Source organism: Topomyia yanbarensis, chromosome 2 (genome assembly GCF_030247195.1).
Source record: "Topomyia yanbarensis strain Yona2022 chromosome 2, ASM3024719v1, whole genome shotgun sequence".
NCBI lineage: Eukaryota > Metazoa > Arthropoda > Insecta > Diptera > Culicidae > Topomyia > Topomyia yanbarensis.
The window spans coordinates 432,204,497-432,230,523 of record NC_080671.1 but is presented as its reverse complement, the minus strand read 5'-3'; the positions used below and the strand labels follow the sequence as shown (position 1 = coordinate 432,230,523).

Genomic DNA, 26,027 nt, shown 5'->3' with positions numbered 1-26,027 from the left:
TATTATGAGCTCATTTTTGGAAAGATGCTTAAAAATATGGATTAGAGACAATTTTTCGAATGGGAATCTAAATTTGAATAGGTTGATTGCATATAAAACATAAGCTTGTTTACCAAAAACTTACATACATTTCAACATTTGCTGAAAATGTATTTTTTTAGATTGTGTAGAGTTTAGACAACAATTCAATATGGTTAACAACAAGAATAACATTTCAGAAACTAGTTGAAAGCTGATGTAATTTTGTCTCTAGCAGGTCAGGATCGGTTTTATGAGCATTGGATTTTTGTTGTATTATCAACTATATGAATAGCCTCTTAGCAGGATGCAATGAATGGCGTACTAAAATTTTGTGTGCTACGTACTAGTACTGCAAGTTGTGAGGTTGACTAATGAAGAAAAGTAAAATTAATGCTCGATAAATTTTTAACGGTCACGATCACATTCATTCGAAACTGCCAAATTTCGATGTTAAGTAACATTGAAGAATTTCAAAACGTAAAACTGTTCATCTGCTGATAGAATAATTTTGACGGTTAATCCTCCAAGAAGTAATTATAGACAAGAATTACTCTTCAACCAAATTTGGGTCGAGACTTAATGTCTCCAGCAAAGTTTTCGAAAGTGCTATTTCAAACAACTTTGTCAAAGACATAAATATCCCACATATTCAGAGTATCGAAATATAGTAGTAAAAAACCTTTACAACAAGCTATTCTGAAATTACTGTATTTGATAAATCTCTTCTGCGGTAATTAAATAATAAATTCACATTGCGTTCAAGGTGCCTTTGAAGCTTACAAAAAAAAATAAGGGAACTGGATATAAAACAAATAATTCCCAGATATTAAAAGGACTCAAAAACACACAAAGAGTGATTCCATTTTCAGGAGCTAGCATCAATTCGGCGCAAGCTTAGTCCGCCCACCAAGTTAGTGTCGGATTCTGATGAGATGAAGTCGAAACGCAAGTTTCAGTTCCATCCATCCATAATTTAGTTATAGGTTTTGTGTTCTCAACTCGCAATGATTGTTTCAAACAATTTTATCCGTAGCGCAGAAAAAATAGTTTTCACCTAATTTTTTCTTCACTAAGAAGAAATATAGCAGGCCCTGTCCATTTAAATCCCTATATGTTGAATTCATGTAGCCTTCATATTTTCAACAAAATTGTTTATCAAAATTATCAAAAACTTTGCTGAAGGCACCATGTCTCTTAATATTTTTGAAAAATTAATTCACCATAATTACCTCTATGAGAGTTAATAACTAAAATTTCTATATCAAAGCAGGCGCTGTTTTATGTTGATAATTTCCCGAAGTTGTCAAACCTTCAAAGTCAAGGATTATTATATTAGGTGATCTTGAACGTTGAAAATTTTTTAGATCATTTATCCCACTTTAAAAGATCGCAATTTTTGACTTCATTGACATATTATACAAGAAAATAATCTATAGAGGTATGAAAACTGTTCCATGTTGATCCTTCTTGTTTGTAGACTGGAATGACATCTGTTAGACTACTTATGTTTTTGAGTTTTCAATAATTTATCAAACTCATATTAAATTTTAGCATTTTTTCAAAAAAATTGCTGTTGTCATCAAAACCCCCTCCAAACCAAATTTCTGGCTACGCCACTGACCCAACTAATACTTTTTAAATGAAAAAAATATAAATAAACTTTGCTGAAGACACTATAACTAAAAATGTTTTTCGTGGTTCAAAGAATTTCTTTCACCTTTTGGCAATTTGGATCCTCGTGTGAATTGAAAATGTCCAAAACTATCGATTGCCCTTGAATCTAAAAAGTTCGCGAAAAGTTGAAAAAAAATCTATTTTGATGCACCGACGGTACATTGAAAATGCCCAAAACTATTGATTTTCACTTACCAATAACTTCAATATAACAAATTTTCCTCAATAGTTGAAAAAATTCATTTTGACACATCGTCGAACCCCCTGTGTATTGAAAATGTCCAAAACTATTGATTGTCAACTGCCAATAACTTTCCCTTCAATATAAAACTCTCCCGAAAAGTTGACAAAAAACTCCATTTTGACACATCGTCGGACCCCCCCCCCCCCCTGTGCATAGAAAATGTCCAAAACTATTGATTTTCAACTGCCAACAACATGTCCTTCAATAGTTATTTAATTCTAAACAATTGAAAGTTAACCGCATCAACTTCAACCCCAATAAACGGGAAAGTAACGCAAAATGTATCGCGATAACCGATGAACCGACGATGACGATGAAAACGACGATACAATTATCGACGATGACGATGAAGGCGACGATACATTATCGTTAACGGAGTTTCCGATGACGTTGACGGGTGGTTAACGTTATCGACGATAACGATTAATTATCGATTAACAACCCTGTTTTTTACCATTGGGTAAAAATCAACCAAATTTTGCACACTTTCTCATTGATGTGTATTGTTTACATGCTGTCAAACTCGAAGTTGTTTTTTTTCGATTCAACGAAAATGGAGGTGAAGAAAACCGGGACCGGAGAACAAAAAAAACGGAAGGAAAGGTGAAGTGGATGATTAAAGCAAATCCCAACGTCTCAAGCCGTGATTTGGATAAAAAGATCGGCATGTCGCAGAGCTACGTCCAGAATTCAAAGAAGAGAGCTGGACTACATACATACAAGGTACAGAACTTCCCAAACCGCGATGAGCGGCAACAATCGATTGCTAAAACTCGGGCACGGAAGCTCTACGAGAAGATGCTGACAAAATATGGCTGCTGTGTGATGGACGACGAAACGTATATAAAAGCCTATTTTAAGTAAATTCCGGGGTTGGAGTTTTTCACCGGCAAGAGGACGACAAAATTAAGAAGAAGAAAATGTCGAAGTTCGCCTCCAAATATCTCGTTTGGCAGGCCATCTGCTCTTGCGGACTGAGGAGTGAGCCTTTCGTGACAAAGGGCACAGTAAATGGCGAGATCTACAAATCTGAGTGCCTCGAGAAGCGCCTTTTGCCGTTCTTGCAGCAGCACGACGAAGCTCCACTATTTTGGCCAGATTTGGCATCATGCCACTATTCTAAAAGTGTCCTGGAGTGGTATGAGGCCAATTCTATCCATTTTGTTCCAAAGGACATGAATCCGCCAAACTGTCCGGAGCTGCGCCCGGTGGAGCAGTACTGGGCAATGATGAAGCGGGAACTTCGGAAGAGCAAGAAGACAGTCAAAGACGAGAAGGACATGTTAAGAAAATGGAAAAAAAACTGAGAAACTGGTACCGGATGACACTGTAAAGACTTTGATGGAGGGCATCAAGCGAAAATGCGTTCAATTTTACACTGAAGGCTCCATCGATTACTTTTCTTTTGATTTTTAAGTAAATATATGTATGAAATTACCCTAAAATTTTGGTTTGATTTTAAACGTTATAAGAAAATTGGCATGGCATTTTCGGTGTCGCAATAATTTCGTGTTCGCCCTTTAAACTAGATTGATTTTACGAAAAAGCTTTTTCAATATGATAGACAACAATGTGTAACAGGGTGATAAGTTTACTGTATCAGTATGAATCAATATACGGCAAATATACCATACAGGACGTATATAGTGTCAACAGTTATGTTGACTGCGACAGCACAAATATCGTAAACTATGAATTCAAATATGTACAAGATATTACTAGCGCACGCTCATTATCCCAATCATAATGACGGCCTGCTGCAGCTGGTCTTATACAGTGGTCTAGTGGGTGACATTCGCCCGTCTCGTCTGCGGTTGTAGTGAGTGATTCTTTAAGGGAGCCCTTCCGAAAATCCAGCCCAACAGTTCCACAAGGACCAGTCTCAAAAAAATTCCATGCGTAATAATTAGTCACCTGTTGGTACATTAAAAGCCGTACTTTTACTAAAATACTGTTTTTCTGGTAAAAAATATGAAGACTATAAAAGCCTGCCTAAAGCAAATCTGAGTCTCAATAATTTACAACCTACCGATATTTGGGGCAGGTGACCTATTTCTCGATACCGGGACCCCCATTCTAGCGTCATTCCCAACTAGTCAAAATTTATTGAGTCATAATTTGTATCGCGTCGTCGGCACTGTCTGCTCCGCCAGTGAAATAGAACACGCACATCGTTCCGATAGCGGAGTAGGTAGCTGGGTAGGGACACACTTCACGAATGGAACGGGCGGGTGGCAGTAAAAATTCTTGGGTAAATAACAATATTTTAATATGTGTTTAGTGAGTCCCCTCAAATTTTGAAATTTTGTTTATTAAACATGTTGCTTCGGAATGAGTGGCGCGCGGTCTCGTTGCGCTGACTACAGATGATCGGCTGAAGGGTTCGAATTTGGATGTGTAGATGCTAGTACGAAAGTGCCATATCGACGGTGAAAAGCGATATGATTTATGGGCTCAGTTGGGTGGAAGGTTGAGCTATTTTGAGAGTGCACACACGTGCAGCGACAGTGCGAGCGGTCGTTTAAGTCAATCGACAGATGGTACGAATCGAAGTTTTCGGTTGGCTTTTTACGTAAATATAGTTTAGGTGTAATCAACCTGTTAGTTTATTTAGTAGGCCGGGTGAAAATAGTCGATCAATCTACATCGGCAAGTCAATGGTCAAATGTCAATCGATGGCTTCTTATATCTGTCAATTTATGTCGACTCATCAAATGTCAAAAATAAAGCTTAAGTGTTTCATTTGCTGTATTTTTTTTTTGATTTGGTCGAAAAATTGGTTGAACTGACAGAATCATTAAAGTGATTTGATTTTCAGGACGAATTCGATGTTCTGTCGGTCATTTAAACAGATGTCTACGAACAGCAGCCATCTTTTTCTACGTTCTGCATATAGGGAAACCGTCAAACTGTCAAATTGATATTATTGTATCAGTTGTTTATCACATGTAAATTATTTGACTGATATGAATTAAAGGCTTCAAACAAACAATATTAATGAATCTATAATTCACGTAAAAATCTTTCTTATCGATGATAAAAACCGCCTGTCACGTCCATTTCCAACCAATCAAATGAGTTGGAGTGGCTTCGAAACGACATACCTACATATTATTTTTAGAATATTTGATGCGTTTTACGCCCTCTTTCGAGAATCGATTACTTCATTTGACAAGATCTGACGCAAGATTACGTTCACAGACAAACGGAAATGCAGTGGGGTGGAAAGCGATACGTTTGAAAAGCGGTAACAAAAACGTTCAATCATTCTGCGACTTCTTCGGGGTTTAAGCGTTTGTGGTTGGACATTTTTTTGAAATTTTTACACCAGTATTATATTCCGCAACCTCTTATTTCTTTCCAATAAACATTTTCGCAGATTTTGAGACCCCAACTATCGACCAATTGAACCTATTCGTAGTAGTCGCTGGAAACTTCAAAACGAATTCAGTCAAGTGACTGTACTTTGACACTATCCCGATCGTTTCCTTTAATAAGATGCTCTTTTACTCAGCCTACCAGAGACCCCAAATTGTGTATTCAGTTTTCCAGCCTGCTTTTGTTCTAATCTAGTACCCTGTCACGGCTGTCATATCGCAGCAAATCACCATCAGAAACCCCCGGTCCATAACGTGTGGGGGGGTATTTTGACGAATAAGTGATCTGCATATATGCACTCCGATCAAGTGGGGGCTATTTGAATGTTCGGGCCCCGCCTAATGGCGCAATAAAATAATAAAACTAAAAGAGCATATTTTCGCTTATATCACGTAAAATAAGTAACGCAAACTGAATTCCCAGAAGAGATCGGACTGTGTTTATGTGTGTGGGCACAGGAAGGGAGAATTTCATCGGTGCACATGCATTTCGCGATGGCGAGACCCGTATGAAATTGGAAACCCCTTTCAAAAGTGAACGAACGTGAGAAAGATTTATCCGGGCGTTTTTGCGAAATATCCTTGGAAATATCTCCATTCACTGGCTGCCGCCTGCCATTCCACACAAGCACAAGCCACTTGTTTGCCACCTACGGAGCAGAGTGTGGAGGGGAATGGTGGACGGCAAGGCAGGTCACAGCTGTGATCAAGATTGGTGATGAGATTTCGTATGAGTTCCATAAAGTTGAGGACGGGTGTTGAAAAAAGTGGACAATATAGTTCAGTTTTAAATAGGCTTACCACCTTATTTATTATCTGCTTTAATATTACTGATTTATTACCAGAACAGAAAGCTCTGTTTCCAGTGTAATGAATAGTGGGTAATTGTTCCGAATCGCGGCATTTTCGAAAAACAGATTTTTTTTTTAATTGATTCCAAACATAAGCGTTCGGAGCTCATCAGGAGCTTTTTACTACAGTTTGATTGCAGTAGTATTACTTTTTACGAATTAATTGTTTTGTGGCATATTGGCGACTAGAAGAAACGAAATACTGCACGGAAAAAAATCCGTTCATAAATTCATGAACAAAAGATCACGATTTCGTGAGCTGAACAATTTACGAAAACTGTGGAATCAGGAATCAGAATATATTGGCTTAAATGGCACGTTCTCCGTATGTAGTCGGAGGTGTGCGGAAGTAGAATTGGGAAAAATAACAGCACAAAACAAAAATAATCAACAGGTAAGTTAAACTCACAAGTAGTTCAACTTGCCTGCGAATAAGCCTAAAGCTCTTTACCACATTGGATAAGAAACTTTAAGAACGACTCAGACGATACATCAGCTTCCGTCAACGTCAACGGAACGTCACTGTTCCGTCAGGATAAGTTACATGCAGTTAAATGGAGGCATTCACACACAACATCAACGGCACGGAACGTTTTGACGTACGGCACGTGTGAACGAGCGCAAGAGAAACGTATTTAACTTGTCCTGACGAAACGGTGACGTTCCGTTGACGTTGACGGAAGCTGATGTATCGTCTGAATCGCGCTTTAGTATGTCTCTGAGTTTCAGTCGTCCAAACATGGTTTCGTCTATATAAGGACGGCTGAAGACTCGAAATCGCAATTGCGCTACCGCTGGACAGTTGCATATCAGATGATATAAGCTTCCGTAGTCGGATTCACAAAGATCACATGAAAAAGACTCAGCGCGCTGAATAGTTGCCATGTGATAATTGAGTTTGCAGTGGCCGGTTAAAGCCCTGGTCAGCATGCCGCAGTGGAGCTTCGAAAAATGTAGGAGACTTTTCGAAATCACTGGGCACGGTTGTTCTAGAAACGCTTTTGTTTGGCGACACATTTGTAGATTTCTCCAATAATTACGGTGCTCGGACAAAGCCCAGGACCGTATTTTTTCCCTTATCCAACTTGTCGAAATCGGCAGCGCTGGCTCAGGACCAACGAAGTCAATTGCTGAACCTACCCTGGCCAATTCGTTAGCCCATTCATTTCCAGTAATACCGCAATGTCCGGGCACCCAGACAAGGTAGATTGTGTTGACAATGCTTCTTCGATGTGGGTTCGGCACGCGATCACTAGCTTGGACCGGGATTTGTCTGAGCTAAGGGCCTTGATTGCAGCCTGACTATCGGAGCAGAATTTTATAAACTCTGCCGGACAAACTCAGTTGAAGGGCCGATTGCACCCCGCACATAATCGCAAAGATTTCTGCTTGGAATACAGTACAGTATCTACCTAGTGAGTGAGATTGTTCCAATCTCATTTCACGACAGTAGACACCAGCACCAGCACGTCCCTCCATCAGAGAACCGTCAGTGTAACAGACCACTTGCGTTTGTTGTTGTCTTTCCATAAAGCCAGACAACCACTCCTCTCCAGAAGGAATCTTCACATGGAATGTCCTGTAAGGAAAACTGCAAGTGAGTGTAATATCGCTGGGAGCAAGAATATCTTCACCCCATATAACCATTTGTGGCCACAATCGTGTATGACTGGTAGCAAGATCAACATGGTTACTGTTCCAAAGCCCAGATATTTAGAAGTGCCTCAAGAGCAGCAGTCGGAGTCGTGGTGAAAGCACCAATCAACGCCATGAGCGCCATTCTTTGCAGATGGTTTAGCTTTGACTGGACTGTCACCACCTCTCCCCTCTGCCACCACACAAGGCATCCGTATGACAGTATTGGACGTACAATTGTCGTGTAAATCCAATAGATGTATTTAGGTTTGAGACCCCAGGTCTTTCAAAAAGTTCGTCTGCACTGCCCGAAGGCCATGCACGCTTTCTTGACTCTGAAATCAATGTGAGCAGACCAATTCAGTTTGGAATCCAATATGACTCCAACGTATTTGACTTGATCTGCACACAGTAGCTCAAAATCGAAGAACTGCAAGGGACGAACCCCGGTTGTTATTCGCTTCTTCGTGAAAAGAACCATTGAAGTTTTGCTTGGGTTAACTGATAGTTTAACTTGCCGACACCACTGTTCGACAGCTCTTAATGCCTGTTGCATTAAGTCAAAGATTGTTCCGATGAAAAATCCAGTAATTAGTATTTGGTAATCGTCAGCACACCGGTAGGTTGGAATTTCAAGCTCATTGAGTTTCTTCAACAAGCTGTCAGCTACTAAGTTCTATAACAAAGGTGACAGAACGCCACCCTGAGGACAACCACAAATACTCAACTTCCGTATATCAGCCTGTCGCAGTGACGAGCAAAGTATGCGGTTACTAAGCATTGCGTTTATCCAACCCGAGATACATGCAGATATCCCATGACCGCGCGTCGCTTCCAGAATAGACTAGAAGGACACATTGTCAAAAGCACCCTCAATATCTAGGAATACACCCAAGCTAGATTGCTTGAGCGAGAAGGCTTTCTCAATGTTGTAAACAACATCGTAAAGCAGAGTGACCGTGGATTTCCCACACTGATATGCATGTTGCATTTTGTGCAGTGGATATTCAACTAAACTAACGTTCCTGATGTGATGATCGATTATCCGTTCCAAAGTTTTCAGAAGAAAAGAACTTAAGCTGATAGGCCTAAAACTCTTGGCTTCTTCATAGTTTGAGCGCCCACCTTTGGGAATAAATCTAACAGTTATTTCTCGCCATGCTTTCGGGATATACCCGGTAGCAAGACTGGAAAGCATAATCTTTTTCAAGACATGTTTAAGAATATCAAATCCCTTTTGCAGTAGCACGGGAAGTATTCCATCTTTTCCGGGTGATTTGTATGAAGCAAAGCTGTCAACTGCCCGCTTGACCGATTCAGTGGAGACCAATGTGCGTGCTAACGCCCACGAGTCCGAATCACCAGAATGAGATCTGTGAACATTGTTCAACTCCGGATCGATACAACCTGGAAAGTGTGTGTCGAAGAGACAATTAAGAACATCTTTTTCGTCCGTCACATAAACACCATCTCTGGTTTTTAAGGAGTTCATCTGAAAATCATTCGATTTGGAGAGAATTTTATTTAATCTGCTAGCCTCGTTCAGACTAGAGACATTAGTGCATAGGCTTTGCCAGCCAGCCCGTTCTGCAGATCTAAGACATTTCTTATATGCACTACGAGCTCACCTGAAAGCCCTGGAGTCATAACGCTGACGCCGGTTCCAAGCTCTTCTCATAACTTTCTTCATTCTTTCAAGCTCAGCCCTCCACCAAGGGGTTCCCCTAGTCGATTTAACAGTACGAAGTGGACAAGCTTCTTCGTAGGATGCTAATATGAATGAGTTTGTCGTATCCACGACGTCATCTAAGTCGTCTAGTTGACTAATTGTTGGAAAATATCCATGAAATTTAGTCGCCAAGTTTTCTAAAAAGATGTCCCAGTTTGTAAATTTAGGATTACGATATGTTACCACATTGAAGGTGACATCAAAATGATCGAAAAATATATATTTATGATCGGATAAATACTGCGTCACTTCGCACCACCCGAAAATCAAGATGAAGGGAAAGAAAGGTGGGAACATTCTTCACTTTTAAGTGTAATACTTTTATACATGTAAAATTAAACATGACGACCGCGACCCTGGAAGTAAACAAAAAGAGCGAATGAGAAAAGGTCGAGCTTCACCTCGGATATTCCGATTCGAACACTTGAAGACACTTTTTTATCTCGAATCAACCGATAAAAATAATTGTAACGTCATTTGTTTGTTTTTCTTTATATCCTTTTGTTTTATTGTTTTTTTTTCGAATCCTCTTGATTCCAATCGAGCACGAGACCTGTCAATGGCCCTCGTTCGAGAAGGATTCGAAGTGATTTTTTTTTAGAATTTGATGCTTCTGACAGGTCTCGTGCTCGATTGGAATGACCCTGACAGATAATCAAACGATAAAGATGGCGAGTCTTTCTCTAAAGACGTTTAGCATCTTTAATGCAAACCAAAACTAACAAAATGATCCGGAAACGTAAAATGTATTCCTGTCAAAGTGTCCAAGGCATGAACTGTTCAAAATCATTGCACAGTGTCCCGCACGATACCGGTCGGTGACGGTAAAAGAGCGACGGAAAAGATTAAGCACTAGAATTGATTACTTCGCACGAAAAGAAAAATAATTTTGGTGTTGCTTAATTTCCCGTAACAATAAATGGTTGTGTTGAGTTTTAAAAATGCAGTCGTTACTCTACATTCTTTAAAACTGCCAATTACAATCATTATCCCATGGAGAATTGAAGTACATAACATAGCCGATTTTTCTGCATCGCACTTCAAATTTAACAACTGCAACTATGCTTATCTTCATTTATCATGTTGCATTTGACAAGTGGTATGGGCATTGTTACCAGGATTCGGTTGAAAAAAATTTATTTGCTAATGTGTAATGTGTACAGGTGTCGCTAGGGCGATGATTTTTTTACAATTTTCTTAAAGCTGTTACGTCTGTTTGTCTGTGCCTATAGTATATCTTTATTCTACTTCTTTTTTCCTTATATCGTAGAGAATAATTTACTGTGCCATTTATACTACTTAAACCCAAAGCAAGTTGAAAGAAAAATTTTCAAAAAATAAAATAAATGAAGACGAAGAAAACCGGATATTTTCTCCAGCTTCATCCAGCCCAATATTTGTTTCAAGTAGCATCTTTGGCTTGCTAGCAACTAACTACGACATGTTGGCTTGAGGTAACTTGTATCTAAGTATCTCATGTACGACACTCATAATGGAAAAATGATCATCACAGAAAAAAACTAAAGTGCAAATAAACATCCTTTTAGAGCCACGAGCATTGTTTGCCTTTCGTTTGCCCCTCTTTGCACACATTTATACGCAGGAAAGTTATGGCATATTCGTTTTTGACAGTGCACTACACCGGTGTAGTCGGTGCTACACTCATTCAAACTTGGGTGTAATCAGTCTATCTCTTTCTTTGCACTACACCGGTGTAGCACCAAGAAAAAACGAAAACGCCATTAGTTTCCATGCTTTAAGCATGGCATGTACAAATAAAACAAATTATAATATGTTCAAACTTAAACCAACCAGGTTTCTACGCAATAACCCTGCAATTGTCACGTATGATAATAACCGACAACGAATGCAGTACCAGGACATTACTTTTAAAGGGGCAATTCACTTGTTGAGCAGTGAAATTCGCAAACAAAATAGGTAAAATACAAATCCCGTTATGCTCATGTTATACAATTAATCTGGTTCTACAGATCGCTATAAAACTGTGTTTATAGCAGCATATACGATGATATGTGAAACGCTAATCCAGTTTGCCCAGAGTATCAAATTATCAGCAGAAACTTAAACTTCAATAAACCAACATAATCTCCTTCACACAACCAGTACTAATCAAATTGTCAATCGCACCCGCATTACCACTTGCCCGAAGAAAACTAACCAAAGAGCACACTCCAATGTACACTCCAGTTACTGGTCTTCAATTCAAAATTCACCACGGCGTGCTCCAGAGCAGGGATGCCACATTGAAATCTGTGTTTCGATCAAAAAATCTTTTTGCTCTGTTATGACTGAAACAGGAAAAAAAATCTGCGATAAATTACCCAAAAGGCTGTCAAAAATCACAAAAGTTCCAAAAATCGGTGGAAATCTGTGAAATTTTCATCATTATGCCAAAAATCTGTCATCTGTGAAAAAGAATCTATGATCAAAACTTGTGTAAAAAATCTGTGAGTGCACTGCGGTGGGTGTATTGTATATACTGGAGTCCAGTATATACACCCACCGTAGTGCACTCTGGAGCGCACCGTGGCGAATTTATTTGAGAACACCACACATAATTGAAAGAGCAAGAGAGTGAGGTCTTTCTCACCCAACCACTCTAGAAGACTTGAAATTCGTTAATTTAGCTCCGAAAGAAAAAGCGTTCTGTTTTTTCTGTGATCATTGTATGTATGCAACTGGCGTGCTTGTACATCATTGAAATGATGCCTGGCGGAAGTCATGGAATATATTGCTTCGAGCTGACGAAACGTAGCAACTACTACGAGGTCAGAAAGCAAACTGACGATTTTTTTGTTATGTGCTGCTTTTATATGTGAGTTACGGTTCATTGGATGCAAAGAGGCGGTCCTAGCAACGCTCGCTGCTCTGTTGAATTGTTCGAACCAATCAGCGCTGATAATTACCACTTTCACAAAATACATTACTTTTGTTATTTATAGTAATAGTACATTTTACGGAATCAAAAACAATATACGTGCACATATTTCCGATCAGATAGTATAAAAATATAGCGATTTCGGTCAATACAACAGAAGTTATTCGCATTTGAAAACTGGGAAAATATCAGCAGAAACTTTGAAACGGGACCCCTATATTGAAACGTTAGGAGTATTCTACTTCAAAAACGCAGTTATTGGCGCCGGTTCGTCGACAGGTTAACGATACAAACAGCGATGAGCACTCTTTGGGGTACGGCTCGACGTATGCGTAACCGGAACAGTACCAACGATAACGTGGAATATTCAAACCGCTGGATATTCGCTTTCGACAATAAGATCTGTCCAGACTTTGTTCCGGTACAGAAAACTTACCGCGCCGCGTCTCCTCACGATACCGCAAACGAAACACCGTTTTCGATGGTGGAGTTCTCACTTGCTCTCTTACCATGCAACAATAACGCCCCAGGGTTAGACAGAATCAAATTCAACTTGCTGAAGAATCTGCCTGACACTGCAAAAAGGCGCTTGTTGAACTTATTTAACAAGTTTCTTGAGGGTAACATTGTCCCACACGATTGGAGGCAGGTGAAGGTCATCGCCATCCAAAAACCAGGAAAACCAGCCTCCGACCACAACTCGTATCGGCCGATTGCAATGCTGTCATGTATTCGGAAGTTGTTCGAGAAAATGATTTTGTTTCGCCGCGACAATTGGGTTGAAGCAAATGGCTTACTGTCAGATACACAATTTGGCTTCCGCAAAGGCAAAGGGACGAACGATTGCCTTGCGTTGCTTTCTACAGAAATCCAAATGGCCTATGCTAACAAAGAGCAGAAGGTATCAGTCTTCTTAGATATTAAGGGGGCTTTTGACTCAGTTTCTATCAACATTCTGTCAGAGAAGCTGCACCAGCATGGTCTTTCACCAATTTTAAATAACTTTTTGCTAAACCTGTTGTCTGAAAAGCACATGCACTTTTCGCATGGCAATTTAACAACATTGCGATTTAGCTACATGCGTCTTCCCCAGGGCTCATGTTTAAGTCCCCTGCTCTACAATTTTTACGTGAATGACATTGACGATTGTCTTGCCAATTCATGCACGCTATTGCAACTTGCAGATGACGGGGTAGTCTCTGTTACAAGTCCCAAAACTGCTGATTTGCAAGGACCATTACAAGAAACATTGGACAATTTGTCTGCTTGGGCTCTTCAGCTGGGTATCGAGTTCTCCACGGAGAAAACTGAGTTGGTTGTCTTTTCTAGGAAGCGTGAGCCGGCGCAACTCCAGCTTCTACTCATGGCTGTAACGATAAATCAGGTCTTCACATTTAAATATCTCGGGGTCTGGTTCGACTCTAAAGGAACCTGGGGATGTCCCATTAGGTATCTGAAACAGAAGTGCCAACAAAGGATCAACTTTCTTCGTACAATAACTGAAACATGGTGAGGTGCCCACCCAGGAGACCTGATCAGGCTGTACCAAACAACAATATTGTCGGTGATGGAGTACGGGAGTTTCTGTTTCCGCTCCGCTGCGAATATACATTTCATCAAACTAGAGCGAATCCAATATTGTTGTTTGCGTATTGCTTTGGGTTGCATGCACTCGACACATACGATGAGTTTAGAAGTGCTGGCGGGCGTCCTTCCGCTGAAAAATCGATTTTGGGAACTCTCATATCGATTGCTCATCCGATGCGATATCTTGAACCCGTTAGTAATTGCAAATTTCGAAAGACTTGTCGAGCTCAATTCTCAAACCTGATTTATGTCCTTGTATTTCGATTACATGGCCCAAAATATCAATTTTTCTTCATACTATGCCACTCGTGTCAATCTCCTTCATGCTTCTGATTCAACTGTATTCTTCGACACATCCATGAAAGACGAGATTCATGGAATCCCGGATCACATACGTCCGCAAGTGATCCCAAGCATCTTTCATAGTAAATTTCGAGAAGTCGACTGCAACAAGATGTTTTACACCGATGGGTCAAGCCTCGACGGCTCCACTGGCTTCGGTATATTCAATCAAAATCTCACCGCCTCATTCAAACTCAATGATCCTGCATCAGTTTACGTCGCAGAACTTGCTGCTATTCAGTATACCCTTGGGATCATTGATACTTTGCCCACCGATCATTACTTTATTGTCTCGGATAGCCTCAGCTCAATCGAGGCTCTCCGTTCAATGAAACCTAGAAAGGACATTCCATATTTTCTGGGGAAAATCTGGGAGCGCCTGCGTGCTTTGTCTGTAAGATCGTACAAGATTACCTTAGTTTGGGTTCCCTCGCATTGATCCATTCCAGGTAATGAAAAAGCGGACTCTTTAGCTAAGGCGGGCGCTTTACAAGGTGACATATATGAAAGACCAATTAGCTTCAGCGAATTTTTCAGTATTACTCATCAGAGAACCCTCGAAAGTTGGCAAACTTCATGGAGCAATGGTGAACTAGGAAGGTGGCTACATTCGATAATCCCTAAGGTATCGACGAAACCTTGGTTCACGGGGATAGATGTGGGTCGGGATTTTATTCGCGTGATGTGTCGGCTCATGTCCAATCACTATACTCTGGACGCTCATCTCCGGCGTATTGGGTTATCACGAGATCGATCATATTGTCTGGGCATGCGCCGAGTACTGTTCTGCCAGATCTCAACTATTCGATTACCTTCGGGCCCGAGGAAGATCACCCAATGTCCCGGTTCGAGATGTACTAGCAAGCCGCGATCCCCTCTACATGTCCCGTATATACACTAGGGTGACAATAAAACGACCATTTTTGAAATCACTAATCTACACCCCTTAGCGTCGTTCCAAATCATGAAAAAATGACACTGTCCAAATTTGAGCGAAATCGGTTAACTCTAACCCCTCCCCCAAAGAGCTTAAAGTTTGTATGGGATTTTTGGCCAAAATGTATGGGGAAACACTCACAGTTCACAAAATCGCCGCTAGAGGTCGCTGTAAACTTCCGATCACTGACCTAGAAAGGAATTAAGCTTTTGAAGATATGCTGAACAAGTTTATCGAAGACTGCAAGACAATCCAATCAACCATTAAACAGTTATTAACGTTTAAAGTTGGATACTGCTGCTTAACATTCGCAAAGGGCGTACTCCGCTTATCTCATGTATGTGAACCACGAGTGAAGGTGGGACAAAGTTAGGAAAAACTCATATATCTCTGAAACGATAAGAGACAGAAAGTTATGATGTTCCACAAAGTTGTAGAGGAATAAGAGGACTTTTTGGTTTCACTAGAAAGTTTCAGGATTTCTCCGCAAGGTGGCGCTAGTGAGCCAAGCAATTTAAAGGGAATACTCCTATCTGTACAACGGTAAGAGATGGAGCATTTGGATGTTCCACAAAGTTGTAGAGAAGCAAAAAATATTTTCTTTTCTCATTTGAATAATGCAGAATTCTACCACATGGTGGCGCCAGTGATCAAAATTAATTCAATTAATACTCCTATCCATACAATGGTAAGAGCTAGTGCAATCTAATGTTCTGCGAAGTTATACAGTATTTCAAAGGCTTTCGTTTCTCGTTGTAAAAATAGAATTTAGGCCGCTTAGTGGTGCAAACAGCATAGAGGATGAATATATTTTAACACACTTTTTGAATGCTTTCTAATTTTTTCGAATTTTTACTCCTATTTCTTGTGCAGAGATTCTTTTATTATACATAACATATTACAAAGTTTTCTTAAGACTATCATGCTATGATAAAACCTATATTCTTAAATTTCTTTGTAACCCCATTTATATTTCTCCTGTTGCATTCATTTATATAGCATTTTTATTTTTTTTACCTAACTGTTGACTAAGTTTAAGAGCGCCCTTGTCTCAGAGATGTCGTGTATAGTGCCGCGCGTCAGTGCTCGTTTATTACCTCTGGCAGAAGAAGCGTACACAATGCGCTGTGAATCCAGTTAGACTGGCATTGGTTGCACGATTACAGAGTTGATAATTTGGTGATAGGTGAGAGCTACTAGGGTCATTCGAATGCCAATTAGTGACTTTTTCATCAAATCTGGCCTCACTTATAACTTAGAAATAGGCTGCTCGAAATATATTCTGTTTTCTTACGCGGACTACAGGGCTTAAGTACAATATTGTGCTAGAATATTGCCAGCCTGGGATAAATACCCAAGTAGGCTACAATCCAATTCGCGCTGTGCTTCTATTATATTCAGCATCCTCCTTTTTTGCAAATAAGCAAAGCGTGCATGCCAATTGTGCTACCTGCCCACCAGATCACCACATCACCAGATATTTGAATTTTGCATTTGCAGATCTTCTAGAATGGGCGGATCGTCTCGACAGCTGGGTATTTTATGCGGTTCATCGCGCATGTTGCTCGCTATCGCCGGAGGAATATTATACACGTTCCTAAAAACCATCAATATCCATCTCTCCTATCATCTCTTATCATTTCCAGAAGTGACCTCTTCCGCATATCGTACCCCAACGATGGTCTGATGCGACTCCCAGACGAGACAAAACATCTGTCGAAAGGCCCAACAACACGACACCTACAGTACAACATCACACGCGCAACGCGGTGTGTTGCCGATCCGTATCTGAGCTGTACTACGAAATCGTCTGCCGGCTCTAGGAAGACCGCCCGGCGTCCCAATACATGATGCATCCGTCCGAATCTGTAATCTTGGCCGTTGATTCAAGATGCCGGAAACTGAAAGTTTATATTCCCCCCCCCCTCTGCAGCCTTGTCCACCCTCTCTCTCATGTCTCTGATACACAGATATAGGATATAGGACTTCACCCACCCCCACCCCCAAACTTGTTTCATTATATATAAACAAAGTTATATTAAATGTGTAACCTTCTAGTTTTAAGCAATTCAAAATGTAAAACAAAGAAAAAATGGCACCTTTAAGCTAACGCAAACGTGCCTTATCAAATAAACGAATTGGATAAAGAACGTCACTCTTACTGAGATCTCAGCTGTTGAGATTTCGGCAAAAGAAGTAAAAAGGCTGGGATTCGGCAGATAAAATTAAGTGTGTATAACCTCATTTTGGCATAAGCATTGGCCCATACATCAGTGATTCTCAACCTGGGGTCCGCGGACCCCTAGGGGACCGCGAAGTCGTTGCTGTGGGTCCGCGAATAAAAATATATTTTCCGAGTGCATATTGAAATAAATTTCAACTCTTGTTTCCTAACAAACTGAAAATAACAAACTCAGTTGCGTTTCGGCTTCGCCTCATCAGAAACCGACACTAACTTATTGTCGGAACAGATTAGCGCCGGCTTGATGCAAATCCCTTAAAACTAAAACACACTTTGTGTTTCAATCGAACGACTGATCAAACTGATGTACAAAGACTGGTTTTACCAACAAATTTTCACCCTAGTGAGAAATTTTGGTTTTTACCAATTTTTCCTCCTTAGGGTGAAATATAGCGTAGTGAAAATAACATATTGATAGCATACAAAACTAATGTTCATCCGTGGGGGTCCGCAGCAACCCAGTGTGATTTCTAAGGGGTCCGTGTTACGAAAAAGGTTGAGAACCGCTGCCATATATCATTATTTGCGATGGGCCGATGATCATAACTCAATTATAAACTGAACACCAGGTCACAGGTGGCGTTGGCCGAACTAGCGAAATCAACCCGCACCAGGAGAGAGGACACGAGTCCGGCTAGACAATTATTACTCAACGGCAACAGCGTTTATTTTTGTTGCTTTTCAAACCGGTGAAGGTTACTGGGCGCCATGCCATGGGCATAGTAGACGGCGAAGCCGACGCCGCCGCACTTTGTAGAAACATGTCAATTCGACACCGTTGGCTACTTTAGACGTTAGTGAAAAGGTGAAAGAAGACCGTGTCTTCCGGTGAATAGTATTATTTCTGGTGGATGGCGTAGAGTAGATGCTGCCAGGTCGATTCTTCTGATAATAGTGAACTGTGCTACCGGCGACAGGATGCTATGCGGTTTCCGTCACTTTCGTGGAAAGTGATGTTTTCATTCAGCTCTTTCAATGTAAAATGATGGTTACAACAGAGAAATTACCAGTCGCAGAATGTCGACAAATCATTTAATACCTATTATAATTTATAATTTCGATTCAGTATGCGCAATTTAAAGTACGCCAGTCCGAATTGTTTTGTGCTCATTGTTCCCCCTATAGCCTATTGTTCTGAATGAGGTCTTGTCAGTGGCCGGAAGAAAAATGTGTAGAACAAAACGTGGTTCGTGAGAATTATATTTTTCGCAAAACGAGCTCACAACCCGGTCCTGGTCGTCCACGCAAAAAAAAAGTGAACACCGAAAGAACTGCGCGGGGAAATGTAAACGGGCTCATCACGTTCGTCATTAATAATGCGGCTGCTTGTTTTTGTTGTTCTGTCCTTTTATTTGCTGCTACCGGTTTGGTCATCGTTTTTTGGTACTGCGCCGATGCGTGAGAAGAATTGACTGTGGCGAATTATTCCGCACAGGTTCGGTGTTGTCATGTACATCATTCATACCGAGGAAAATGACTAAAGGTAATTTTTTTGCGGACACAGTCTCAGTTTAATAATAGGTATCGTTTTTACACAGTGCTAAAGTGTAATGTAAAAAGGCGATAGACTAATTACACCCAAATTTGAATGAGCATAATAGCATCGGTGTTGTGCAATATCAAAAACACAAAATGTCCGTCTGAAAAGTTCAGTTATTTTTATGAGAACTTAAAGACGAACTCGAAGGTAGTTAATCTACTACAAAGATTTTTTACTGTACTTTTACCTTTTAAAAAAGTGACAGTAAATCAATTCCAGGCGCATTCGTCAGTGTATACTTGTCACCAACACGGCGGATGTCGGCATCGAACATTTCAAGAAAGTGATTTAAATTCCGAATTCTCGTGAAAAACAATTTCGATTTGATTAAAATTTCTCAAAATAGGCATATAAAAGCATTGTTTTCATAAATATTTATCAAAGACTCAAAATCAACTTTTGTTGACGTCATGCATGTTATGACACATACTATACTGCACCTCTCTCTAACAAATAACTAACAATGTATCAAATTTCTCCTTTCTTTCAGGTAAATAAACCAACCAGATTCCTACGTCAAAAGTACAAAGCAACAAAGATCAAAGTAAGCGTACTCCGCTTGCATTTGCATAAACCGTTGGACTTGCATAACCGCCTGTGGAAGGTATACCGTAAAGGTTCTATTATTTCATATGGATGACCTACATATCGCCCAACGAACTCTCCCGTGACAAGTGCGGGGGACAGTGCGCATTTAAGGTAATAAATTATCATATCGGGAAGGAGTGAGGTGAGTACGATATTCGACAAGGGGGTTAGAAAGAGGAACCGCACCCGCGATTGCACAATTTATTGCATGCAAGGCGCAAGCGACGTTTCGCTGATGATCGTTCGGTTGTCACTATTTTATTGTCAATTTATTGATGGAAAATTATGGCATTGCCATGATTTTTAATTGTAGTAGGCTGCTTGGCTACTGACTGCTTCGATCGTAGAGTGCAGTGTAGGTCTTCTCGGTTGGTTTATGGTAACACTAACTGCATGCCGCAAGCTAACCGTACCTAGCGATGGGGAAAAAAGTGAGGTTATAGCCACTTGATTGATTACAACCCACGCACGTGAACGGTAAAGGAAAATAATGCCCCGTTGGGATTCGATCGGTTCGGAGCATGAGTCACACCAGCACGTATCGGATTTCAATCAAACCGTGCTCGGCGGGGTTCGAATGGAAGGGAAGGCTTGTTCGTTTACAGCGTTAATGTTAGTAATTTGTCTCTATTTGTCGTACTTGTCAAATTTGAGTCTAACATACATGTAATAGTGTATAATATTGAAATATTTTAACAGTATAATATACATTAATAAAAGTCAGTCAACTTTGGCAGTTCTTCAGAAACTTGCTCTAGATACGGCTCATTATTATTTAAAAAAATTCTAACCAATAAATGATAGCGTCAATTTCTGATATCTTTATCATGTGTCTGAAATTAAGTCGTAGTTTCCAAAAAGGTTAATCTATTCGCCATTTGTTTGAACTACATTCACCGTCGGAAAGCACCACATACACATGAAAGCAGAGCAGCGGGAAACAAATTTAGATACCACACACGATCGCCAATCGCTTGCAGCGGAAGCCGTAGGCGCGTGCGGTTGAAAATTTTACCGAGCTCATTTTTCCGATCATACCTAGCACTAGACTCCCTTGCCAAGTCACAAAAAAACCCCGCCGCCACCGTATCGGGTCAATTTTCATTCATAAAACCCACAAACGGTGCAACGGTGCGCGGTCATAAATTGGCGAGCTTCATTGAACTGAATAATTTACATTTTACAATCCACACATAGGTAGGTAGCTGTGTGGATGACGAGTGCAGCAGCGCAGCTTCGCCTTCGATCGCCGCCTGTTCGTTTGCAGCTGTCAACTCTTGCCGACGCATCGCTCGATGTTCTGAAAGTAGGCGATGCCGATGTCGACGGGACAGGAAACGGTCGGTATGGCACTGCGAGTGTATGGGTGAGACACTCGTTTGACAAGGTTACCCGTTGCAGTAACGAACGAACGAACGAAAGTATCGCCTGACAGTTGCGGCGCACCGACTAAGTGCGACTTTTACTGAGTTCATAACATTTACATACTCTCACAACCGGCTGCCGGAGGTGCAGTTCCATTTTGTAATAACTTTATTGTGCACTTTTTTAATCGTGCGCGAAAATTGGATCACATTTGAATCGAGCGGGACGAATTGTTATGTAAATAGATGGTCGGCGGCGATCTGCATTGGTTCCGTAGAATTCTGCCCGTGTCGCAATTCGAATTTGGGTGACTCAAACCGAAAATTAGAGCAGACCGTAGAGAACGGGAAGCTATATGCAATTACTTAACCAAATTCTGTAATAAATTTTAAATGAAAATAAGTTAACGGATGTGTTAAACGTTCTTATGCAGAGCATGTATTCCTCTACATCCTCACATTTGTCACGGGAAGGAGTTTTTGGTAATTGGATGGAGTAAAGAGTTACCCAGATCTTAATTCACCTCGATAAATTATACGATTTACGCATCTCTCTGTAGTGTTATCATATGTTATTGCTCTGGGCAGCCAACGGCCGAGAATTTATGATTGGTTTATCGTTTCATAAATTCGAAATTAATTCGGATATTCTCAGTTTGTATAAAATGCAACTCCAACTTCGAACAGTAGGCTATCAAGAGTAATACTTATGTTTGATTGAATCGAACGGCGTGTGAACAATAACTGGAGAGCATTTTGAGCGGTAGATATTTGAAACGACCAATTTTGTATATCGGACATACAACCGACGACAAGCAAACGTTGATTTCTGTGCTTCACGAAAAAAAATTGGTTCATAAATTCATGGACAAAAAATCACGCTTTCGTAAACTGAATGATTTGCGAAAATCGTGACCAAGTTCCTGAAATTATGGATAATATTCATGAAAATATGTGAGTTTTGAAAAAAAAAACTAGTTCGCACAAAAATGGCGCTGCATTGCAAAGTTTGGTACGGTTGTTCTTTGGATATCCTGGTTTATATAAACTATTACAATTAAAAAAGTCAACAGTTAAACGATGTTCATGACTTCAGCAGCTTAGTCGCGATTTTCGTAATTTCTCATTACGTTACTGTGATATTTTATTCATGAGTTTGCAATCGGAATTTTCGGGCAGAGTAGCACGATTTATGTTCATAATTTCAGAGTTTTAATCACGATATTCGTGATCAAAATTCACGTTTTCGTGATATTTTATTCAGTGTTGGATTTATCTGGCAGAGTAATGTGTCTCATGTTAATGATTTCAAGATCTCAGTCAGATTTCCGTAGTTTTTATTACCGTTATCGTGATATTTTAGTTACAAATAGTGATTTATTGAATAGTGATTCGTGTTCATTATTTCAGGATCTTATTCAAGATTTTTGTGATTCAGCCGCTAGGAATCATGAATCAGCATGAATGTATATGTATACATGAATAATATATTTCGATTTTTGAGCTCGAATGGTAAGTTTTGACTAAAATACTAGGACTTATGAATTAGTTCACTAATACATGAAATTTTTGTCAAGGTTTTTTGAACTATTTCATGAGAATGAATGGTGAGCTATGATTAAATCGCTAGAAAGCATGAATCAGTTCACGTATGCATCAATAACATTTTATGATTTTGTGAACTATTTCACGAGCACAGATATGTAATCGTGACTAAAATATACCGGAATCATGAACTAGTTCACTATTATTGAAATAATCTTCCGGATTTCGTGAAAGAGTTAACGAGAAAATATGTTTTGATTTCGTGAACTACTTCACTATCGCGAAAACCAGATCATGTTCAAGATGTAACAAATCGTGAATCAGTTCACGTCACGTTCTAAATAATGTTGCGAAAGCTATGAATGAAATCACGATTTAACCTTTGGTTTTATGAATATTCGTCATAAAGTTGTCAAATGGTTCACGTACAGAAAATCGATTTACTAATGGTGTGGCGGAAACCGTGACTGAAGTTCACAAAACAAAAACAAATATCTCGCCTAATAAAATCGTTAAATGGGCGTTACTGAATGGAAATGTGGCATAATTATGAAACCCATGATTTGTGTTCATGGCTCTGTTTTCGTAACGTAAAAACATGATTGTTCCAGAATTCATAGCACTTTATTGAAGATTTTGGAAAAAAAAATTCCGTGTGACTACTAGAAAGAGAAGTAAGATAGGAGACAATAAGAAGAAATAGAAGCTAATTTACTAATTTACTACAAAAATTCGCTAAAACTACGAAATGTAGAAGATGCGAGTAATGAATATGAGACTCCTATTTTCTCTTACGCCATGGTGGTGTTATTGAGAATATGAAAGAAATTAGTACAATGAAAACGATTAATGCAATTAACATGAGAAATTGGACTAAAGGCAAACCAATGCATATGACAATGAAACATTTGTTCGTCGTGCTAATTTGACTGCCGCAAATTGTTAACTGGTTTTCGATCCTTCTCGCAAATTGACCATGATTCAACTGCCATCATTACGCGCAGACAAAATCATGCGTATTACACACGCACATTAAATGCCTCAAGACTAATTCCCTAGTTGGTCACATGAATACTAAACAAGCAAAGGAATTAGTTTGTTTAGTTTAAAGAAACGTTATCCCAACTGGCGACACCCGGCGGATGTAAATACTCATATTATACTGCTGTCATTATTGAGAGCAACCGTATTTTTCAATCTAATACTTCTTCTGGTGATGGCACAAATATTACCAGTAACATTATTTACAATAAAAATGTGTAGAAATCGTGTATATGTAACATGATAAAATAAGATTACCCTATTCATAGGGTTCTAGAGTGCCACGAACCAAACCTTCTTAGCTTTGTTGTGCATAGTTTAGACTGTCAAAAAAGTGTCTGTTCGTGCATTTTGGTTTGCACCTTTCTTTCTTATACGTAGTTGAAGTTGGAGTAAAAAATGTAAAAATCTTCAATAACTTTGAAACGATTGAGTATTTTTACATACAGTCTTCGACAATATTTTGATACCTACACATTTGTCTTGAACATAGTTTGCACGCAAAGCCACAATGAAAAAAGTTATATTAAAAAAAACTAGATTTAAGGGGGTTACCATAGAAAACGCCTTATAAATCGATAACCTTTAGTCCTACAAGCTCAAGTTCTTCAACAAAATTCTTCACTATAATCTTATATCACCAACTTTATACCTCGTCAGCATAAAAAGATAATTTTTTAGTGCGATCATAGTAAGTCATGCCTAATTTCAATTGTTATCAGATTGTGGGGAATTTTCATACGCACGATTCATTCAAACACACCCTGTAAATATATTTGATGGTTTGGCCTCTAGTGAATTAATTTCACGTTTTTGGCGTTTCCGACCACTGTGCATTCGAGAAGCTTTACGACAGTGTGCAGGAACTTTTTGAAAGGAAAAAAATGATGATGCCATTTTCTTAATTTCTTTCTTAATTTTGATTATCATGTTTGCTAGTTTTAGGTCGAAAATTATTGGCAAATATTTGGAATTTGGACCAAAACAAAGTGGTTATAAGTTATTCGCATTTAGCAAGGACTATGATGACTATGATGTACTACATTCTTTTCCTAAATGCTGTTCAGACCGGTTAAATAATTACGAATATAATACTAACCACAAATCTAATGAGCAAGATTTATAACTTCTTATTTAATTGGATAATATCTACTAACAGACTGCTAAGAATGTACGGCATTTTGTGGAGTATTTAATAATCAGAAAATTACTTCGAACTTCCTTCAGACCTTGGGAAAAAATTGGTGTCCCGCTTTAGTGCTTTAATAATCCGGGCAAATTAATGGGCTGCAATTATTCCGAGCTTGGTGCATTAAGTTTTATTCGGAATGTATATCTAGCACCCGCGACCAAAACGTCAACATACAAACGCTCGAGTCCTACGCGATCATCTACGCACAACTACACCTACGATCTCGCAAACAGGTTAACACCACGGTGACTAAGTGAACGGTTTAGCACTTATTAATTCACAAATGCGGTCTCAAGAGTGAACCTCCAAATGCCCGTGTTCTAGCAATCATGGATCGGTTTCGTCCGGAAGCCGCTATTCTCGGCCCTAGTGGCAACAGTCCAATGCCTTCAGGTGGACCAATCAAAAAGATGATGCTCATATCCACTAAACTACACGTTCCATGTCGACATAAAAATCGAATTTATACGCACGAAGTCACATACACGCGACAAACAAACATACAAACGCTTGAGCCGTTCGCGATCATCCACGCAACCTACACCCGCACTCTCGCAGACATGATAACATCATGGTGATGTTCTGAACGTCTCAGCACTTAACATTCAAACGCGGTCTTAAGCGTGAACCTACAGTCCCCGCTCTCATGCGATCTTGAATCGGTCACGTCCGGAAGTCTCTATCCTCGATTCCAGAAGTCTAAGTCCATGCATTTAATTGGATCAATTAAAAAGAAAGCTCTCATATTCACTGGACAACACGTTCCATGGTGATATGACCGGAAACTCTAGTGATATGGAGTAACTCACACCCTGTCAGAATGTGATCCGTACACCGAAAACTAAATATTAGAGTGACGGTCCGCGTGGCCATCCATGAACACACGCGAATATGTGAATGACCACGGGGTTACAAAATCGAATTTATTTACGCGAAGTCACATACACGCGAGCACACGCGACAAACACGTCAACATACGAAGGCTTTAGCTCTTCGCGATCATCTACGCACGCGATGGCGCAAACTTTGTAACACTCCGGTAATAATGTGAACATTTTAGTACTTACAAAGTTACGAATGCGATCTCAAACGCGAACCCGCAAACGCGCGCGGTCATGGATCGGTTACGTCCGGAAATCTTTACTCCTCATTCTAGCAACTTAGGTCCATACATTCAGTTGGACCAATAAAAAATTAAAGCTCACATCCACTGGACCAC

At 39.8% G+C, this 26,027-nt stretch overlaps 1 protein-coding gene across 5 annotated transcripts in view; it reads left to right on the top strand.

The window, feature by feature from the left end:
- Positions 1 to 26,027, top strand: part of LOC131685477 (interference hedgehog-like) — a 291,909-nt gene that overhangs the window by 158,655 nt on the left and 107,227 nt on the right. For 2 of the 5 annotated variants that reach the window (XM_058969214.1, XM_058969213.1), the window contains exons 1-2: positions 18,713 to 19,021; positions 19,569 to 19,777. The exons of 1 other annotated variant lie outside the window; for it this stretch is intronic. The gene's annotated coding sequence lies outside the window, so the exon portion shown is untranslated. Of the gene's footprint in view, positions 1 to 18,712; positions 19,022 to 19,568; positions 19,778 to 26,027 lie in introns of those variants that run through there. 2 more of the 5 variants (XM_058969212.1, XM_058969210.1) reach the window with 1 other exon arrangement.